The sequence below is a fragment of the Cavia porcellus genome, unplaced genomic scaffold (genome assembly GCF_034190915.1).
Source record: "Cavia porcellus strain 051 isolate PalLab524CR breed Dunkin Hartley unplaced genomic scaffold, mCavPor4.1 scaffold_38, whole genome shotgun sequence".
Taxonomy (NCBI): Eukaryota; Metazoa; Chordata; class Mammalia; order Rodentia; family Caviidae; genus Cavia; species Cavia porcellus.
The window spans coordinates 5,244,727-5,262,933 of record NW_026947521.1 but is presented as its reverse complement, the minus strand read 5'-3'; the positions used below and the strand labels follow the sequence as shown (position 1 = coordinate 5,262,933).

The 18,207-nt window shown below is 56.7% G+C and overlaps 1 protein-coding gene across 2 annotated transcripts in view; it reads right to left on the bottom strand.

Annotated features, from left to right (window-relative positions):
- Positions 1-17,401, bottom strand: part of Lingo1 (leucine rich repeat and Ig domain containing 1) — a 135,509-nt gene extending 118,108 nt beyond the window's left edge. The window contains exon 1 of one of the 2 annotated variants that reach the window (XM_063243567.1): positions 17,240-17,401. The gene's annotated coding sequence lies outside the window, so the exon portion shown is untranslated. The remainder of the gene's footprint in view (positions 1-17,239) is intronic. The other variant, XM_005000811.4, reaches the window with a different exon arrangement.
- Positions 17,402-18,207: the final 806 nt, after the last annotated feature.

Sequence of the window (18,207 nt, the reverse complement as noted above, 5' to 3'; positions counted from 1 at the left end):
GCACAGCAAGGCAGCCAGAGCTTAGACAGTTCCTCAGGCTCCAGCCAGGGAGGGGTGTCCTCTGTGGCTGTACAAGCTGGCTCCCTCCTGTGGATTGGCACAAGCCAACCAGGCCCAGGCCAACATGGACAGCCCTGTCCCTGGCAGAGCTCCAGACCACCTGGCTGGCGGCCCTGCGTCCAGTTCCACCTGAGTTGGCAGGGCAGGCTGTCCCCACAGCTCTCGCCAGGCCCTGGCTGCCATGTTCCCAACACTGAACAGGTCTCCTCCCTCCCCCGAGCTTCCTGGACGCTCCCACTCTCTCGCGGCATTGCAAGAAGTTGCTATGGAAATGGGACCACGGGAGAGATGACAATGATTTGGGGCAAGCGCAGTGGGGAATCAGGCACTGTCCTGGACACATGCCTGCTCATGTACCAGAGCCCAGGGAGGGCAAGAATTCTGGTCACAGGCCCTGCAGCCAAGGGAGTGGAGGGGATATGGCAGAGTGGAGGTAGCCCACCTGCCTCCTGGCTCTTTGTACCCTTGGTGGAGCCCAACAGAACAAATGGGCACAGGACAACCTGAGAGATGGGAGGGGACAGGGACTGGAGGACCCTGGCATGGTACATGCAGGACTGGGGAGTCAAACTGGCACCGGGGGACACTCTGATGAGAATGTCACATAAGGAGGTGTGGTTCTGGGAATCCCTGAAGAGAGTCACAAAGCCTCAGAGGCCTACACCCATTAGACAGATGGGAACTGGGTCCACACAGTGAGGTTGCCCAAGTCAGCTGAAAAGCCAAGCGTAGGACCGGACCTCCCTGTCCTCAGACCTGAGTCCTCAGGTCAGCATCGCTAGCTGGCACTCAGGCATGCACTCATTCACACATTCACTCATTGATGCATCTGCTCATTCATTCACCCACCCATTCATTCATCTACCCATTCATTCATTCCGCTTTTGTCCTGTGCCTCCCGTGTGCTTAGAGCTGAGACAGAGATGACAGAGGTCTCGAGGGCAGAGATGAGATGTGCTTTCATGGCTGGAGAAGGCCACCAGGACAGATGTTCAGAGTTCTTGGGAGGTTAGGTCACATACTTCTGAGACCTCCCAGCCTTCTGCTTGACCTCCCACTGCCCTCCAGACCCAGGACCCTAATGCCCACCCAAGACCCCATCTCCAGGTGGCTGTAAGGGTCCCCATTCTCACCTGGCTGTGGTGCAGATGCTGCCCATCCCCAAAGCCAGGTGTGAAGGCCCAGTCCCCAGGGCAGCTCTCAGGAGGCAGGGAGTAGTAGGATGTTCTTAGGTCACTGCTGTGGACCTCTGAGAAAACTGTGGGATCCCAGTGTCACTGTCATGTGTCCTGACCATGCGGACAAGTGTCCCACTCCAATGTCCTACATCACAACCACAGACCTGAAGCATTTGAGCCAATCAACCATGGGCTGGAACCTTCAAAATGGAGTTGAAATAAATATTTCCTCAATAAAACGATTGTCTTGGGTTTTTTCGTTCTACTGGTGGAAGCTGGTGAACACTCTACAGTCACCAGCAGCCAGGGCCACCAGGACACACAGGCTGGCACATGGCTTCTCATGGCATCCCTCATCCTTTCCTTGCCCTCTCTTCCTTGGGCACCTTCCATCTGCCAGGCATTGTGTGGAGCCAAGGCTGAGCAGAGAACAAGAGTCCCACTGGTTGCCACCTGATGGGACCCAAGTCCTCATCCTTTTGTCAACAGCGTACTAAATGTGTGTGTGCAGGTGTGCGTGTGTATATGTGCATGCATGCATGTATGTGTACATGTGGGTTGTGTGTGTATGCACTGGGAGCCCCAAACTGAGACAGGAAGGGGGACCCCCCTGCCAGGCCCTGGCTGGAATACCCACCAGCTCTGCAGCACTCCATGGATTCTGCTTTGGCAGCCACAATCTGCTTCACACAGTGGAAACCAAGACTCAGAAGGGGGCTAGGTGGACCGAAGAGAGCTCAGCATGGGAATGGCAGGAGGGGGAGACTGGCAGGATAGAAAGGCCTGGGCCAGGGATGCGTAAGAAGAACACTCCTCTTGGTGCAGGAGGGGCTGTCTGGATATGAAGATAGCCTGGCCTGCCCTGCCTGTGACTGTGCTGACTGCAGGGCAGAGGGTGAAAGAGGCATGTTCCCTGAGAGCTACCATTCTGTCCCCCACCCACCAAAGGCCACCACCACCATCCAGCACCTCTAGTTACTGCTGCCTGACAGGGAACCAGCTGGTGGCTGGAAAACAGGGAACAGAAAGCGGGGCAGAGCACACAACAGACAAAGCCCACCGAACAAACAGTACAACTCCAAAGGTGCCTGACGAGAGGGAGAGGCTGAGACAGAGGCTGGACAGATGGGTCCTCCCCCAGCGCCGTCTGCAGCTGCGGAGAGGGCAGACACACAGCTGGGAAGAAGTCGGCAAACCAGGGCTGTGTGGCGGTTTTTCAGCAATAAAACTCTTATCTGAAATGAAATCTTATGCGATGGGGGAAGCCTTCCTATGCCAGACATTAAATCCAGAAGCCATAAAGAGAAAATTTGACAAATTCATCTACATAAACATGTAAAACATCTGTACAGCAAAAGACACCATAAACAAAGTTAAAATGCAAGTGAGACAGTGGAAGAAAATATCACTAATATGCAAAGAGCCCCTACAAATCAATAAGAAAAAAGACAAAAGAGAAAAATTGGCAGTGAATTAGAAATCCACAGAGGAAGAACTAAATTGGCCAATAAACGTTTGAAAAGATGTTCTATCTCACCAGAAATCAGGCAAATGCAAATGGAAATGACACAGTACCATATTTTGCCCATCAGATCAGGAAAAGTTAAAATGATTTATAACAAGTAGTGCTGGCAAAGACTAGGGGAAATGAGCACTCACAGTGTATCAAAGGGAGGGAAATCAGCGCCATCTCTGGAAGGGTGATTTGGCAACACTGATTCACATTTGAGCTTGCATACCCCACAACCCCACTGCTAGACATCTCTGCTACAGGAGCAATGGCACAAGTGCTCACAACAAAACGCTCCAGGACACTCACGCAAAACCATGGCGAAAGCATACAGAAACGTAGAAAGGGCCTCAGTGTTCATCAGTAAGCACAGGTTGAAACGAAACATAGCACAGGCACCCTGGAATTGCTGCAGCCGCCCCACAGACCACCGCCATCCATGTGTGGCACAGGGAAAACCAGGCTGCATGACGCTACTCCAGCAGCTGTTGAGGCTGATAAATAATGATCTGTCACTATGTGGCCCACAAGGCTGGGCGGTTATACACACACGGTGACCACTTCCTCGGGGTGGGACCAGGGCACTTTCCTGACTTTCACTGTCCACAAATGTATTGTTGGATTTTTCTTTTGTAATCAGAAAGACAAAATCAATGACGACTGAATGGATTTTTTTAACCCTGCCCAGAACCTCATACAAAATGCAGATCTCAGCATGCAGCCTTTGCTGGAAGGGGACCACGGTGGGAACTTTGGCTGGAGGAGGCAGGGTTTGTGTGAGGCTCCCCAAAACCATAGCTGGAAGGAGCAGAGGGTGTCCAAGGCTCACAGCTATCCAGGCTGGCAAAGGGGGACACCCAGGCCTCTGCTCCTGAGTACAACTCTGGGCCCCAGGATGGGAAAGTCACAGCCTGAAAGGGCAGGGCGGTTCTGGGTTGAGGCTGAGGGGAGCCCTGCAGTGAAAGGGAACGCACAGGGGACCTGTGTAGAAATGGGGCGGGTGGAGGTGCCTGTGCTGACCAGGAGTGGGAGCAAAAGGAAGATGAAGATGCTGAGTATATCCCCTCTCTCTATGTACAGAGGAGAATCCCATTCAGGCGAGGGAACAGGCATGAGTGCTCACAGTCTGTGGGGACATGCAGTCTGGGGAGTAATCCTGGTTACTCAGGAACAACAGCAAAGAGGAGTGTGTATGTGAAGGGAATGGTCCAGCGGCCTGGGCATGTGTCCACGCACGCACGCATGTGTGTGTGTGTGTGTGTGTGTGTGTGTGTGCATGCGCATGTGTCAGGCTCTGCAGGCACCCTGCAGGCTTGAAAAGAGGATAGGAGCAGGGGGTGAACCTGAGTTCAGGCTGCAGACCCCCCTAGAGTCCAAGTCAGTGGAAAATGCCTCTCCCAGCTACAAGTCCATCAATAAAACAAGAGGACACTGCCCAGAGGGAGCAAGGCCTCCCGGGGTCCCCAAGGTCTCCACCCTTAAACATTGGTTTGCAGGGCTTTGTCTCAGCCTGCCTTCTCAAGGACACAGGTTGAGGCCCTCAGGGGAGGGATGGAAGGACCAGCCAGTTCCTCCTGACCAGTCGTGAGTGACTACCAGAGCTTGCAAGGGTCCACTGCCTGTCTGTGTCAGCTGGGAGGCCCTCAGCACTCAATCCAGCCACACAGGGACCTGCCCCATGCCCTATGGCCCCACTGCTCTGCCAGGCTCCTTACTGGGCCCAGCAGAGTCTGGAAGACCCATTTCAACTGGGCCTAGGCCTCAGGCCTCACCCTGTGCCAGCCCACACTGCCCACCATCCAGATGGGGTCCCTAACCCCCTTGATACCCACTATTTCCAACATGGGTATGCATCCCTGTCAACCAACTCCTCCAAGCCCTGCCCTACAGGCTGAGGCAGAGAGAGGCCTCTGGAGTCCCTGCTTTCAGCCCCAAGATAAGGCTGCAGGTATGTCTAGCTTCCCCAGGAGCAGGAGAGATTTCATCCCCTGCACCCCAAAGCCCAGCCAAAGCCTAGCTGGCCCAAAGGGCCATCAGGGGCAAAAGTATGTAGAATGAATGAATGGTCACAGCACTTGGCCTAAACCAGGCACATAGGGGGCCATCACAAAGCAGCAACTGGCATAGGAAGAATGTGGCCTGGGGCCTGGGACACCCAGCTTCCTGTCCTTGGTCAGGACAACAGGTAGCACTATGTCACCTGGGTCACCAGGAAGGGTCTCTGAACGCAAACTGGATGTGAAAGAATTTGCACAGGAGGGGTGCCCAGAGAAGGCCCAGGTCTCAGATACAGGGCCAGTAGCTTCCACCCAAACCCTGGGGTCCACAGCCCGAAAATGTTCACCCCCAGAGCAGGAACAGGGCCATCCCAGCCCCAGAGAGGGGCATCTGGAAGACAGAGACTAACACAGGTCCTAGTCCCCAGGCCCCTGCATGAGGCCCAGGAAGTAGAGGCAGCTCTGAAGAAGGAAGGGTACTGTCCTGACAGACAGGACATTTGCTCCCTGTCACCAAAGGGTGGCAGGGCCAGGGAAATGGGGCAGAGATAGAGGGATGAGTGGCAGCCTGGAGTCTTACTTTACTCTGTCAGCCTTTCTCAGCTTCCTGTTTAATGCCTGGAGGTCACTAAGGATCTATACAGAGTGTGGTTGACACTCTGCCACATACTTGGCAGTGGCCTGAGCCCTCCCTCAGCTTCCCACTCCACCAGCTGGGGTAGGTCCTGGTCGTCCCCATAGTCTTGCAGTGCCAGCTGGATAGGCAGAACCCAGGCCCCTGATGAATGTTGCATCACCAGCTCCCATACTGCAGGGACTTCAGGGAACAAGAGGCTGATGCCACAGGAGCTGCAGACTAGAGAGGAATGCTGGGCAGGGCCAGGCCAAAGCCACGCAGGCTCAGTGAACCCAACTCCCTTGACCTAGATTGGGTCACACTAGGAGTTAGTAGAAGATCTGGAGCAGGGTCCCAGGTCTCCTGCCCTGGCTGACCCCCTGCTTGCCTCCCCTCAGCCCTCCCACTCCTGCAGGAAACAGGCAGATGCTCCAGTCTCACCTAGATGATGAAAATGCAGGCTTGCAGCCACCCTAAGACTCAGTTTCTTCCAGGTAAAAGCCAGGCATGGTGTTGGATCCTGTAATCCCAGCACTTGGGAGGCTGAGACAGGAGGACTGCTTTAAGTTTGAAGCCAGCCTGTAGTGCACAGTGAGACCCTGTCTCAAAAAACAAAGAAATAAAAAGACAGAAGCACAGAAATGGCCTCCTTCCCTGTTGTGAAGATTACTAGGACCTGGGTAAGGCAGTCTTCTCAACTCCTGCCTCTGGGCCTCAGTTTCCCATCTCTAGGCAAGAGTTGCCCCACACCCTCTGGTGCTTTAGGGAAAGCCTGTCCAGGTGCCTACCCTACCCAGCTGGGCCTGCCCTTGGGGGCTCCTGCAAGCAGGCAGAGGAGACTTGTGCTGCAGGCCAGGGCACCATCGACTCAGCAGAGCTGGAGCAGGGGTGCCCATGAAGAACTCCCAAGCCCAAGTGTTCATGTCTGCCTGGTCCCCACCATATCACACCCAGCCCAGTCCACTCACCACCTGCCTGACCCTGGAGGCTCCAGGGACCACACAAAGCTTGAGATTAGGAAGCTCAGGGTGCACAGGGCAGCAATCCTGGTGGGGGCGCTTCCTGGAAAGGAAGGTCTAGGCTGTCAGGGTCCTGGCTTGCAATGTGCCTCCCATCCCCAGGCAGGGAGCCTGACTCCAGAGCTGTGCTGCCCACAGAGGACTTGACTTAGGGTCTGAGCCACTGTGTGACTCTAGCTCAGAGAAATCAGTCCTGGCTGCTGATGGCCAGAGGCTGTGGGGCCTCACTGCAAACAGATTTGGCGCACGAGCACCAGCCATCTGGCCTGGGAGGGCTCCCCAGCAGATTAAGGGTAGCAAGGCCCTAGACTCATTCGTATTCCAGTCCAGCCACCGGCTTCAATATGGCTGAGAGGCGCGAGGGCAGAGGCGGCCCTCCGAGAACACCCGGCGATGATTCCTCTCCGATTCCAATTTATTTTCTATCATTAATGCTTTTGAAAAGCCCTGCACGCTCCACAAACAGGGAAGGACCACGGGTCCTGGGAGAGGAGGAAGAGAGTGGGCTGGTGCCGGAGTGGGGCTCGAAGTAGAGGTGGGGCTGGCTACAGGCTGGGGCCCTGAGATCTGGGTTCAAGTCCTGCTCCAGTTCCACCCATCTGCAGGACCCAGGGGCATGTAAGATCTGTATCTCCCAGTGGGGTGCTGCCCCTTGTTTTGTGGGCTCAGCCCACCACAAGGGACAGCTTCCAGGGTAAAGCTGAGGCTGCCTTATGTGTTTGGTTTGGTTTGGATTTTCTTAAGACAGAGTCTCACTATATAGTTCAGGTAAACCTTGAATTCATGGCAATCCTCCTGCCTCAGCCTCCCAAGTGCTGAGATTACAGGTATGGGCCACCACACCAAGCTGAGTGGGTTTCATAAATTGTCAAGGGCTGCACATCTTGAAATACAGAGGAGAAACAAACCTGACCCTGGCAATGAAGACCTCGGAACTGGAGACCCCGCTGACCTGCCACAACTGAGACCCTACCCAGGGCCCAGGGAAGACCCAGGCACAGGCAGAGGACGCAGGTGACTTCCCTACAGGTTCACCTCCATGGGCTCCCCAGCTGGCACCCCTCTCCCCCACTGCAGAGCCAGAGGGATCTTCCCAACACCCTCCTGCTGAGAACGCCCCATAGCTCCCTATCACCTTGAGCAAGGCCAGCCAGTCATACAACACCCACTGCAGCTCCAGCAACCCGAGCCCCAGCCAGGCCTGGTCCTTAGATCTCACCCTTCCTGGCTACTTCCATCTGGATTCTCTCCTCCTCAGCCCCAGTTCACCTGTGAGACTCCTGCTGCTCTCCAAATGCACCATTTCCTGCCTGACACCCCAGGAGCCTGGTTCTGTGCTCACAGGGGCCCAAAGTGATCCAGAAATGCAAGGCACTCAGTCTTCAGTCCATGAGTTCACATCCATCCATCCCGCACAGCCCCAGGACTGGCAAGATGTGTGGCTCACAGCACGGCAACTGCTCCAGTCACCACTCTGTACTGAGCACCTGCCATGCATCACTTCTGTGTTACACCCTGGGGACAAAGTGACCCATAGGGCACAGTTGGTCCCAGCCTTCAAACGACTGCCAAGGGATGAGCCCAGGAAATGTCTACTCAATGGGCTAGTGGACCTGTGACCACTGCGTAACAGGGAAACTGAGCCCCAGGCAGTGAAATGTCCCTGCCTCCTGCCTACATCTCCTCCAGTCCACTTCTCCCCCAAGACTGTAACAGCCGCAAGGGGGATCTCAAAATGAGAGGTAAGAGTCAGAAAGAAAACGAAGAAAACATGGTGGATTCTCCTCCTTCCTTCATAATGTAAAGAAAATTGCTTTTGCCAACTATCACAGCTTAAAAGCAATTAGAGTTTTTGGAGGGGACTCTGGGCACAAGCAGAAGCGACAGCGTGAGCGCCCAACGCGGAATTTTTCCAGCATTCGTTTGTATCAAGCAAAAGGAGAAAAAAAAAAGGCGTTAAAAGCAGCAATTTTCGGCAGTGGAGATGGTGGAGATAAAATATTTACAGCCACAGAGGGAGGGGCTGAGAGGGCCAGGGACCCCTGCTCCCCACTTCCACCCCCCATTCCAAGAGGGAAAGAAAGGGGTGCAAGTAACAGGCACCCACCCCCTCAGCCTGCACCCACAGGGTTTGGGCCTAAGGAGAGGGGCACTCATAGTGGGTGCCCCCACTCCTCACCCACGACCCCAGCCCCAACCTAGAGACCCAGCCCTAGGAACCTCAGGCCTGGCCTCCGATAATCCTGTCAGGATCCAGGATGTTCCCTAGATGGACTATCCCCTTTTCAGCCTCAGCTGCAGTCGCGCCTAACATGGCACACAGCCAGCCCAGTTTCCGGGCAGCCATGCTACACCACACCAGTAGGACTCATCCTGCACAGGGGCATGTGCAGCCCTCCTGAGGACGCCTAGATCACACTGCTTCAGACTTCAAGTAGGGCATGCACCCAGCACACCTCCCTCAGCTGGCCCTGGTCCACAACCTGGACCTCACTCCATAGAAAGCACAGCCTCCTCCTTCTCCTGCACCCCATCCCCCCTCCCAGGCACAGCACAGACCCCAATGCATGCCATGCACACAGGTGAGCATCTCCAGGAGCACACCAGAAACTCCACTCTTAGGCTGAGTGATTTCTGAAAGCCAGGGCCTCTCGGAACCCCAGTTTCTGCCTGTTGGGCAGGACAGCAACAGTACACAAATTACGGATTTGTTTTGGGGGAGAAAGGGAACGATGGGCTGGGCCTGTCCCATATTTTCATGGGGGGGGGGGCCCGAGCCACCACACTGCCATGAGCCAACACACACAGGGCACAGTTGGAGCCAAGGGTGCGGGAGGCTCTGGCGGGCTCCAAACACACAGAAAGCCCAATGCCAAGCACAGCATCCTCTTATTCCGCCTGGCTTAGGAAGGATTCCTCCTGGACGCATGATAAGCCTCAGCCTGAGCCCGCAGAGTCTGCTGGGTGAGAGGGAGGCGGTGAACAGAGGCTTGGCCTTCCCTCAGCCTGCAGGCTGAAGCTCCACCTGTGGGCACCTTCTTTAGCCCAAACCCAGGTGGCAGCAGTCAGCAAGACAGCTGAGAGGAAAAACCAGACCTCAAAGGCACCGTGATCCAGGAAGTCACAGCCCCGGGCTCAGATTCTAGCCTCATCACCAACCTCACCAAGCCTCAGTTTTTCCATCTATGAAATGGAATAAAACCACTCAGGAGACTGGGCAAGAGGGTCACCACAAGTTAGGGGCCAGTCTGGGCTACATAGTAAGTTAAAGGACAGCTGAATTACACAATGAGACCCTGTCTCAGAAAACCAAAAAGAAAAAGAAAAGAAATGGAATTAACCAAGTCCACCCACAGGGCAGGTGTGCACATGAGTGACAGTAAGTCTCCCCGGGGACCCAACATGCAGTCAGAGTGGAAACACCGTGGTTGTGTCCCTTGTCTCCGGGCTGTAGGTGTGGAGCTCTCTCCCCTCTCTAGCAGCCAATGGGGGCAGAGCAGGGCTTGACAGGGTGTGGGCCCTCCCCTTTGACACTTCCTACCTGACTCTCCACACTTCCTTTCTCCAGTGACTGAGACAGTCACCCCGGAGAAAGTGACAGACCTGGGTGAGCCCTCCCTGGGCTTCCCCTCTAGGTAATTTCCCTCTGCACCCCCACCACAGGGAACACACAGGCCTGGCGGGGATCCAAGGTGTTCTGATGTCTCTGTCTTCTGCTCCCTGTCACCCTTCTCCCATCCCCTGGCCCACCACCCACCCTAGCACTAGTCAGGATCTCCTTATTTTAGGGGCTGGGAAGGATGCAGGAGGCCAATCTCAGGGAATCCACCGAGGCCTCCCCTCGCACACAGAGGGCAGAAGGGGGTGTAGCACTCCCCGGAGAACAGGGGATCCCCCAGGATAAATGAGGGTCCTAGCCAGGCCTGCCAGGAGAATAGAGAAGGCTCCTCGGCATGGCTGGAGCCCTTCCAGCCTCCCACCTGCTCCAGGACCCCCGCACTGCTCCCCATCTCTGTTCTATCTTCAACCCAGATTCAGTCCCAAGTCCCCACCATGAGTGCGCAGTGCCCCAAGAACCCCTGGCTGTCCACACTCGGATCCCACCCCTGCTCCTGCCAAGCCAGCCCCACCCACTGCCTTCCCATTGCCTTGAAGGTGGCTCCTGGCGATGGCCCTGCTCCTGTGCCAACCCAGGCTCCCTTGGACCTGCATGGCCAGGCCTGATAACATTCCCCTAAATTAAACAATAAACAAGTTGTGCATTTTCCTGATGCTGCAGTTGCTGATTAATCCCCACAGCAAACAAAGGAAGAGAGACAATTAACCCAAGAAGGGTTACTTCCTGTTTCCGGGCAGAAGAGCCAGCCTGGACAGGGTCCACTTACCCACACCTGCCCAGCTCCACAGAACCTTGCCCTGCCCACCTGTGTGGCCAGGCCTGATCTGGTACCACAGCTATCTCCAGGTCCCCATCCTCTCCTCTGCTATGTGACCCCAGGTGGAACAGGCCAACCCTGAGGCCTCAGTCTCCATCCTCATCTAGAAAGAAATATGTAACCGTGGAGTCTAGACAGAAATATTTCCTCTTATGTTTAGGAATGGGTGTTGAACTATTTAGGGATGAAATATCGTGACGTTCATAATGTGGTTTAAAATATTTCAGAAAAAAAAAAAAGCTAAATGCGGCCAAATGTCAACAATTGTTAAATCTAGGTGAGGGTATCTGGGGTTCCCGGGGACTATTCTCTCTGCCTTTCTGCCGTGTTCCTAACAGCAAGTAAAAAACAGGAACAAGAAAAGCACACAGACCACGTGACGGGGCGCCCACAATGTCCTGTGCCTGAAAGGCAACTGGGTCTCCTAAGTAGGCTAAATGTCCCCCCTGCCATCGCCATTATATTGTTTCCTGAGAAATCGCTTTTGCACAAATTCCACTGAGCCCCAGCTCCACATTTAGAAGGCTTAGTACATGCAGAAAACAGACCTGTGCCTTCCGGAGGCAGCTGTAACTGTGACCACCGCCCTCGCACACACTGGTCTCCTGCCCTGGGCTGGGCATCACCATGCTGGCCCTGTGCTCACATGGCCACCACCCGCTTTGAACCTCAGAAAGTCCCACTCAAGGCGGGCTAAGCACAGCTGAGGACAAGTCAGTCGAAGCCCGGCCATTTAATTTAAAGGCAAAAATGATGCCCACAAAACAGGTGAAATCCCACTTAACAACTGGGCAAGATTAGTCCCAGAGCCAGGACAGACAAGAAGAGAAACAAAGAGGATAGGAGCTGGGCGTGGTGTCACACACCTGTAACATGAGCTCTTAGGAGGCTGGAGCAGAAGGACTGCCATGCATTCAAGGCTGGCCAGGGCTATATTATGTGTCCAGGGCCAATCTGGACTACATAGTGAGACCCTGTTTCCAAAAAAAAGTAAAATAAAGAAAGTTGAAAATACGGCAAGACAGCGGCGAGCAGAAACTCCCTGTCTACATCAATTCCCTGCCCTTCCCAACTCCCTATCTGGCTCCTGGTGGTATAGGCTGGAGAATCGGGAGTCTGCACCTGTTTTGTTTTTGTTTTTGTTTTACAGCTCCTGCTAGCAAGCTCCCTGGCCAGGGATAAACAGCCAAGATCTCAATCTCCCAACCTGGCTGGGCTGACCCACACCAATGCTGACCAGGCCAGCCTCTGCCAATCAGTGGAGAATAATTATCAGTACCCCAAATAATCAATCAGTAATTGCAGAATGCCATTCAATCCATTGGGGAGAGTTATGTATGGCCAGCTCTGGGCACCCCCGCCCAGGCCTCCAGGGGAGGGAGGGCTGGGTCTGTGGTGAGCGGTGAGCGTCTCAGCAGGAAAGCTGCCCGTAACTCAGGAGCCACTCAGAAGGCATCCTGGGCCTCACCCACACACCAGGGCCGGAGGGACCACTCAGCAAGGAAGTGGCAGCAGCCACAGAGGCCCCAGGGAGAGGAGTACTTACTGTGCGCCTCATCAGCCGGTCAGGCCCGTGGACGTGCCAGATACACAAGGTGGATGAGCCCAAGCCTTGCCACCAAGGAAACCCAAGCCACAAAGACAAACGCCCTGCAGGCCTCACATACTGATGTGCCCTGCAAATAGGCAAATGTTCCCCAAGTACAAAGCAGATACACTGCTCCAAGGCTGAAGAAGGGGGCAACTGTCAGCAGGAGTAACCAGGAGTGTTTTTTAAAAAGTGGCATTTGGGCTGAGTCTCAGAAAACGGGGGATCTGCTTGAGTTAGGGCAGGACTCGAAGCTGAAGGGGACAGCACAGGTCATATCAGAGAAAAGGGGAAGTCTGTGGAAGGGGAGATGAGTGGGATCTGGTCCCCCAAACACAAAGGATTACAGGACTGGAGCAGGAGGATGAGGTAGGGAGGGTATTGAAGAGTCTGGCTGCTGGTGTCCGGGGAACAGGGCCCCTGGAAAGACCCCAACTGCCAGCGTGTACCAGGAAGGACATGCGGTTCCTAGGCTGAGCATCCAGGGGCCAAGACCAGGCTTACACATCCTGCCCCCACAGCAGCCAGCACAGCCAGAGAGGAAGCAGCCAACAGGGGAATCACAGAAGCAGCATAGGAAACAGTAGGCCAGGACAGCCACAGTCACCATGTCCCCACCAAGCTATAAAAATACATGTTTATATTAAAGCCGCAAACATGGCCTTGTGGGCAGGATGGGAAAGAAATTTCTGCAGTTTACAAAGGGAGAAGTTAAGCCTCAGAGAGGGACAGGACTTCCTCAAGGTCACACAGCCACCCAGGGAGGAGTCCAGGATCTGCACACCCTGCCAAGGTGGCTGTGCCTGGGGCCTCACTCCTCTTGCCTGTCCCCAAGCTGGGCAGGCAGAGGGCAGCCAGTGCTGTCCCTCATGCCAGCTGTGGGAGTCGGTCCTCAGAACTGCTAGAACAAAGGACAAAGCCATTTCTCATCCCCACCTGGCACATCTGGGAAGTCTGACCGGAATAGGAATTCTGGGCCAGGAGGTCCTTGACAGACAGGGTCCAGGCACATCACGGAGTTCCCTACAGGGTCACTTGCTTGGCTCATCCGAGAATTGGGGCAAGGCTCGGCCCACCTCACAGAACTGCCATGAGGGCCAAACAAGAGATGGATAAGCACAGTGAAATTATTAAGCAAGTGTGTCGGGGAAAACGACAGTAGCCAATCTCCCCTCGACTTCCACCGGTACAGTGAACCCAGCAGGACTCCCCATTCCCTCCACCTGCAGAGCTAAGCATGAGCTCACAGGGCCCAAGACTGCACTGTGGCATGAGATTATCTCTACTCATGCTGTTGGCACCTCCACCAGGTGAGTAGCATTCTCACCACGTTGCAGGGGTCAGGGAGGCTCCGGATGGGGAATAACTCACCTGAGTTCACTTCTTATCCTGAATCAACCCAGCTTCCTCTGGCATCCAGCCCAGGCCTGCTGATCCCTCCCCCAGGCTATGTGAGGAGCCCATATCCAGACACAGGCCCCATGGAGGCCTGAGACTTAAGCTGTAGAGCCACTGTGCCACCAGTAGGGCCATCCAAGCTGGGTAGAGCCTCAAGAAGGGGGCAGCTGGCCCAGCTGGCCTAGAGCTAATTGGATGAGGCCTGGGCTTGGAGCCGCCTGTCCAGCTGCCCTGGCAGATGGGTGCAAGAACTGGGCCACCTGCCAAAGCCCAACCCCTGTATCTAAACCAACTTGAACAAGGGTCCACCTGGCCTCCTCCCACCTGACCCTGGGGGCTGGCAGTGCCCACGTAGATCCAGATAGTCACAGTGGCAGCCGTTGTCCCTCCTTCAGTGACCCGCCTGCCCCTCATATGGCCATATGGCTCCATATGCTCCCCAACAGCTGGATGGCCAAAGCAACTGCCTGAGGACGTCCTCTGCAGAGGCCACAGCCCCACCCCCGCTGCCCAGCACCCAGGAAACCCCAAGCTCAAGTGCCCAAACCCAGTCTGTCATGTGACTTTGTTGCATTTGCCACCCCTCTCTGAGCCTCAAGCTCCTCTGTCAATTAGCCCTGCTGCTCCTCTCAGCCCCTAGGCCCACCAGCCTCATTCTGACTCAAGCAACATGGGCCAGAGCTGCATCTATGACCTGATACTTGCCACTGCTGTCTGCATGCCCAAGCAGCGGCCCAGGTGATCCCTGTCCCTGCTGATGGCTTCACCTCCAGCTAGGGTACCCACAGCAGCCTGGGGAACCCATTGCCACCTCTGGCTTCCACCACAAACTCAATGTAGAATCCCAACCAGAACCCTGACACAGAACCCTGACTGGGGAACTGGCCTGCACTCCTCAGACCATTTTCTGTCTTGTGCCACCTGCTCAGTGCCCACTGTGCCCTATGGGCACTGCGCTCTCCACCAAGCCGAATGTGCCTTGCCTACAGGTCTTCACCAAGGCTGGGCCATCTGCCTCCAAGCCCTTGCCTGCATTCTCCATTCAGTCATAGACTTCGCAAAGATTTACTGGGCACCTACCATGTGCCAGGAACAGCTCACTCAGCAAGCCCAGGCCTTCCAGCCTGGTGCATCAGAACTGACCCCTGCGCCCTCCCCATGTGCCTCTGCAGTCCCTGCCCTCTCCACTCACACACTAGGCTGAGGCCCAAGCCTGGTTCCCTTTCAGAGCCCACCCAGGGAAGAGCCTGACATGTAAACTAGCAGATGCCCATGAATGGGAAGGAAGCCCCAAGTGCAGGATGCTGGGCAGGAGGAGCAAGGCTCAACGGTTGATGGCTGGGACATGCCTGGACCCCAGAAGCCCATGGAAGGTGTTCAGATTTGCCACAGTGCCCCCCAGACACCCCAAGAAAGCCTGAGTGGTCAGGAACAATTTTTCCCACTCAAGTCACCCAAGCTATAGCCTAAGCATCAACTTCCTATCACTGAATTTGTTATATTGCAGTAATTTAATCATTTAAACACAAGATGGCAGGGCCGGGGCCTGGCTGGAGAGGGTATTATCCTTGCCTATCACGAAGCCAGGGTGGAGAGTAGCTGTCCCTAAACACCAGCTGGGCTCCTTATTTCTGTCAGCACAGACCGGGGCCAGAGAAGTGTCCTATCAGCCTGTCTCCCAGGCTCAGGGCCCCATAGGGAGAGCTCACCCTATTAGGACTAAAGGCAAGTCACCCACCTCCAGGGCAGGAGCTGGGCTGAGCCCACACAAGTGGCTGAGCTCCACCCACTGGTAACACCCAGGAGACAACAGTCCAGAGCCTAAGGAGTTACAGGAAAGAGGGAGCTGAGCTGATAGAAGAAACCTACAGCTAAGAAAGACTGCATCAGTGAGATTCTCAGGGAGCCAGCCAAAGCCAGCAGGGATGGAGCAGGACGAGGCCTAGGAAGCCAGGAGGCATTTGGAGCCCAGCCCAGCCTACCCCAGAGAGACAGTCACAGGCGTACCAGGGCCAACAGCTCTAGCCTATGTTGCAGCCTCCAGGAGCCACCAGGGTTCCCTCACCAACCCCAGTACATATGCAGATCTCACAGAAAACATGGTTCTCTAAGGGTGAACTACTTGGTCCCCAGGGCCACTGGAAGGGTGAGGGGGTGGGGGCCTGATCCCTAACATAGCAGAGCTGTGCTGAGCATTTCAGGACCCGTACCAGGACTGCAAACCTCCAGGAGAACACAGACTGAAGCCCCAAGTCTAGGAAACACAACCAGACTGGAGACAGACAGTCTCACCGACCATGTCAAGGGGACAGGGACCTTGGCTAAACTGCCTCGGGCTGAGATTGGCTGCCACAGGATTGCCAGGGAGGACAGCTTCTGTCCCCAGGGAAGCCCAAGCTGGAAGAATCCCTGAGCAGTCAGCAGTCAGCAGTCACAGGAGGCAGGACCTAAGCAGGATACGACCAAGGAGGATTTGGTAAGGGGAAAGCCTGCAGGGGCCTGATCTCTGACCATTCTTTGAGCATCTCAATCCTGGGGACACAAATGACCCTCCTTCTCACGGGCATCAGCCTGGCCCACATCTCATGCTATCTTTTGCGCACACCGCTGGGGCTGCAGGAAGGCACCCTGATCCACACGGTGGGCAGATGGAGACTCACAAGGCAAGGAACACAATGACAGGAGCTCAGCACATACAGGGTGGCAGGCTGGGGCATGGTTCCCAGCAGGGAGTGGACACAGACCAAGGGCCTGGAGACCCCGCGGGGGCTCCTGGGCATCTGGATCTGTGGGGCTTATCTTGGAGCAGCTTCCTCTTCCAGCGCCAGTCCCTCGGAGCACGAGGCACGCAAGGGGACACACACACAAAGTCCCCGCACGCCCCCCACTGCCCAACTGCACGCGCGTGCCCCAGCCTAGCTGCCCCGGGCCTGTCACCGCGTGGTCCTGCCTGACCCTCCTGCCTGACCCTACCGGGTCACAGGCATCCAGCACCCAAGCAGCTACCCCGCAAGCCTGGGGCTGGGCTCGCGGATGGCAAGGGCGGAGCACGGCTCGGCCCTCGAAAAGCCCAGCTCACGCCCCTGCGCCGCTCCGCCTCGCCTCTCTTGCCCTGGAAAGAAAGACCTGGAGCACCCAGAAAGTGCCTCCCTCCCACCCCTCCCGGCTCTCCCCGTCCGCCCCGCTCGGGGCAGGGCGAAGTTGCTCCAAGTCTCCGTCCCGGCGAAGGCAGGTGAGGGCGCGGTCACGCAAGGGTGCGGGGCGCGCGATCCACCCGGCCCGGCCCCACGCGTGCACCGCCTTCCGGGCGCGCGCACCCCCACCCCCACCGCACCCCGGTTCCCGCCCAATCAGAGGCCGCGCACACCGCAACGCCGGCGGCAGACCCTGCACCCCGCTCCCCAGCCCAGGCGCAGCCTCGACCCCTCGGCACTCACCGTCCCAGGCGCGCAGTCCGCGCGCGCCCCCGGTCCGGACCCGCATCCCGGGCGCCACTCTGGTCCGTTTCGCCCGGCTTCGCTCCGCAGGGCTGAGCTGCGCGATAGTGGCGGCGGCACGGCAGGAAGGGCGTGTGTGCGTGGGGAGCGCGCGGCGGGTGCGCGGAGGACCCGATCCCGCGCCCGACGCCGGTGGAACCCGAGCGCGCGCCCGCGCGCCCTCCCGCGGCTGAGGCCCCCTCCGAGCGGCCCCGTTCGCCCCCTCCCCGGGCCGCCCCACCTCGGGTCGCCCGCAGCTCCAGGAGAAGACACCGCGGGCGCCTCGCAGCGTCTACCCCTCGCCTCCCGGCGCCGCAACCGCGTGTGCCCTCCCCACCCCGCCCTGCAGCTTGGTCCTCTCCTTGCCCCACCTGTCCCCACCCGTTCCAGGCCTCCGCTCTCCCAGCACCGCCCTCCCCGCTGGAGCACCGCGCCGCGCAGCCCCTGCCGACGTCCCGCGCGGGGCCTGGCCGACGCGCTCCTTGGCCGGGGCTTAAAGGTGCAGCGCACGCTGGGTCTGGCCAGGGCGGAGGTGAATCAAGAGAGGACGACGCGCTGGCCGCAAGTGCTTGGCGCGAGACGGTGGGGCCGGGGAGCAGGGTCAGGAGTACAGAATCTGAACCCGAGGTGGGGAGCACCTGTCCTTCCAGAAGATCAGGGTTTCCAGGGAGGCTGCCTGGTCCCCCTGTGTGACTTTGGGCAAATGCCTGCCCCTCTCTGCGCTTAAGTTTATCCTTCCTTGGAAGGACACCGGCTTCAGTCTATGTCCGGGCATACCCTGTTCTGGGAGCTGAGATACTGCCTTGGGGCTCTGAAATCGTGAGGTGGATACTCAGCATCCCAGCCGCACGATGGGGAAGGGGAGCAGAAACTAACAGCGCTCTGCAGTTGCCAGGGACCCTTCAAATCCCAGATTTCCCTGGACCCTG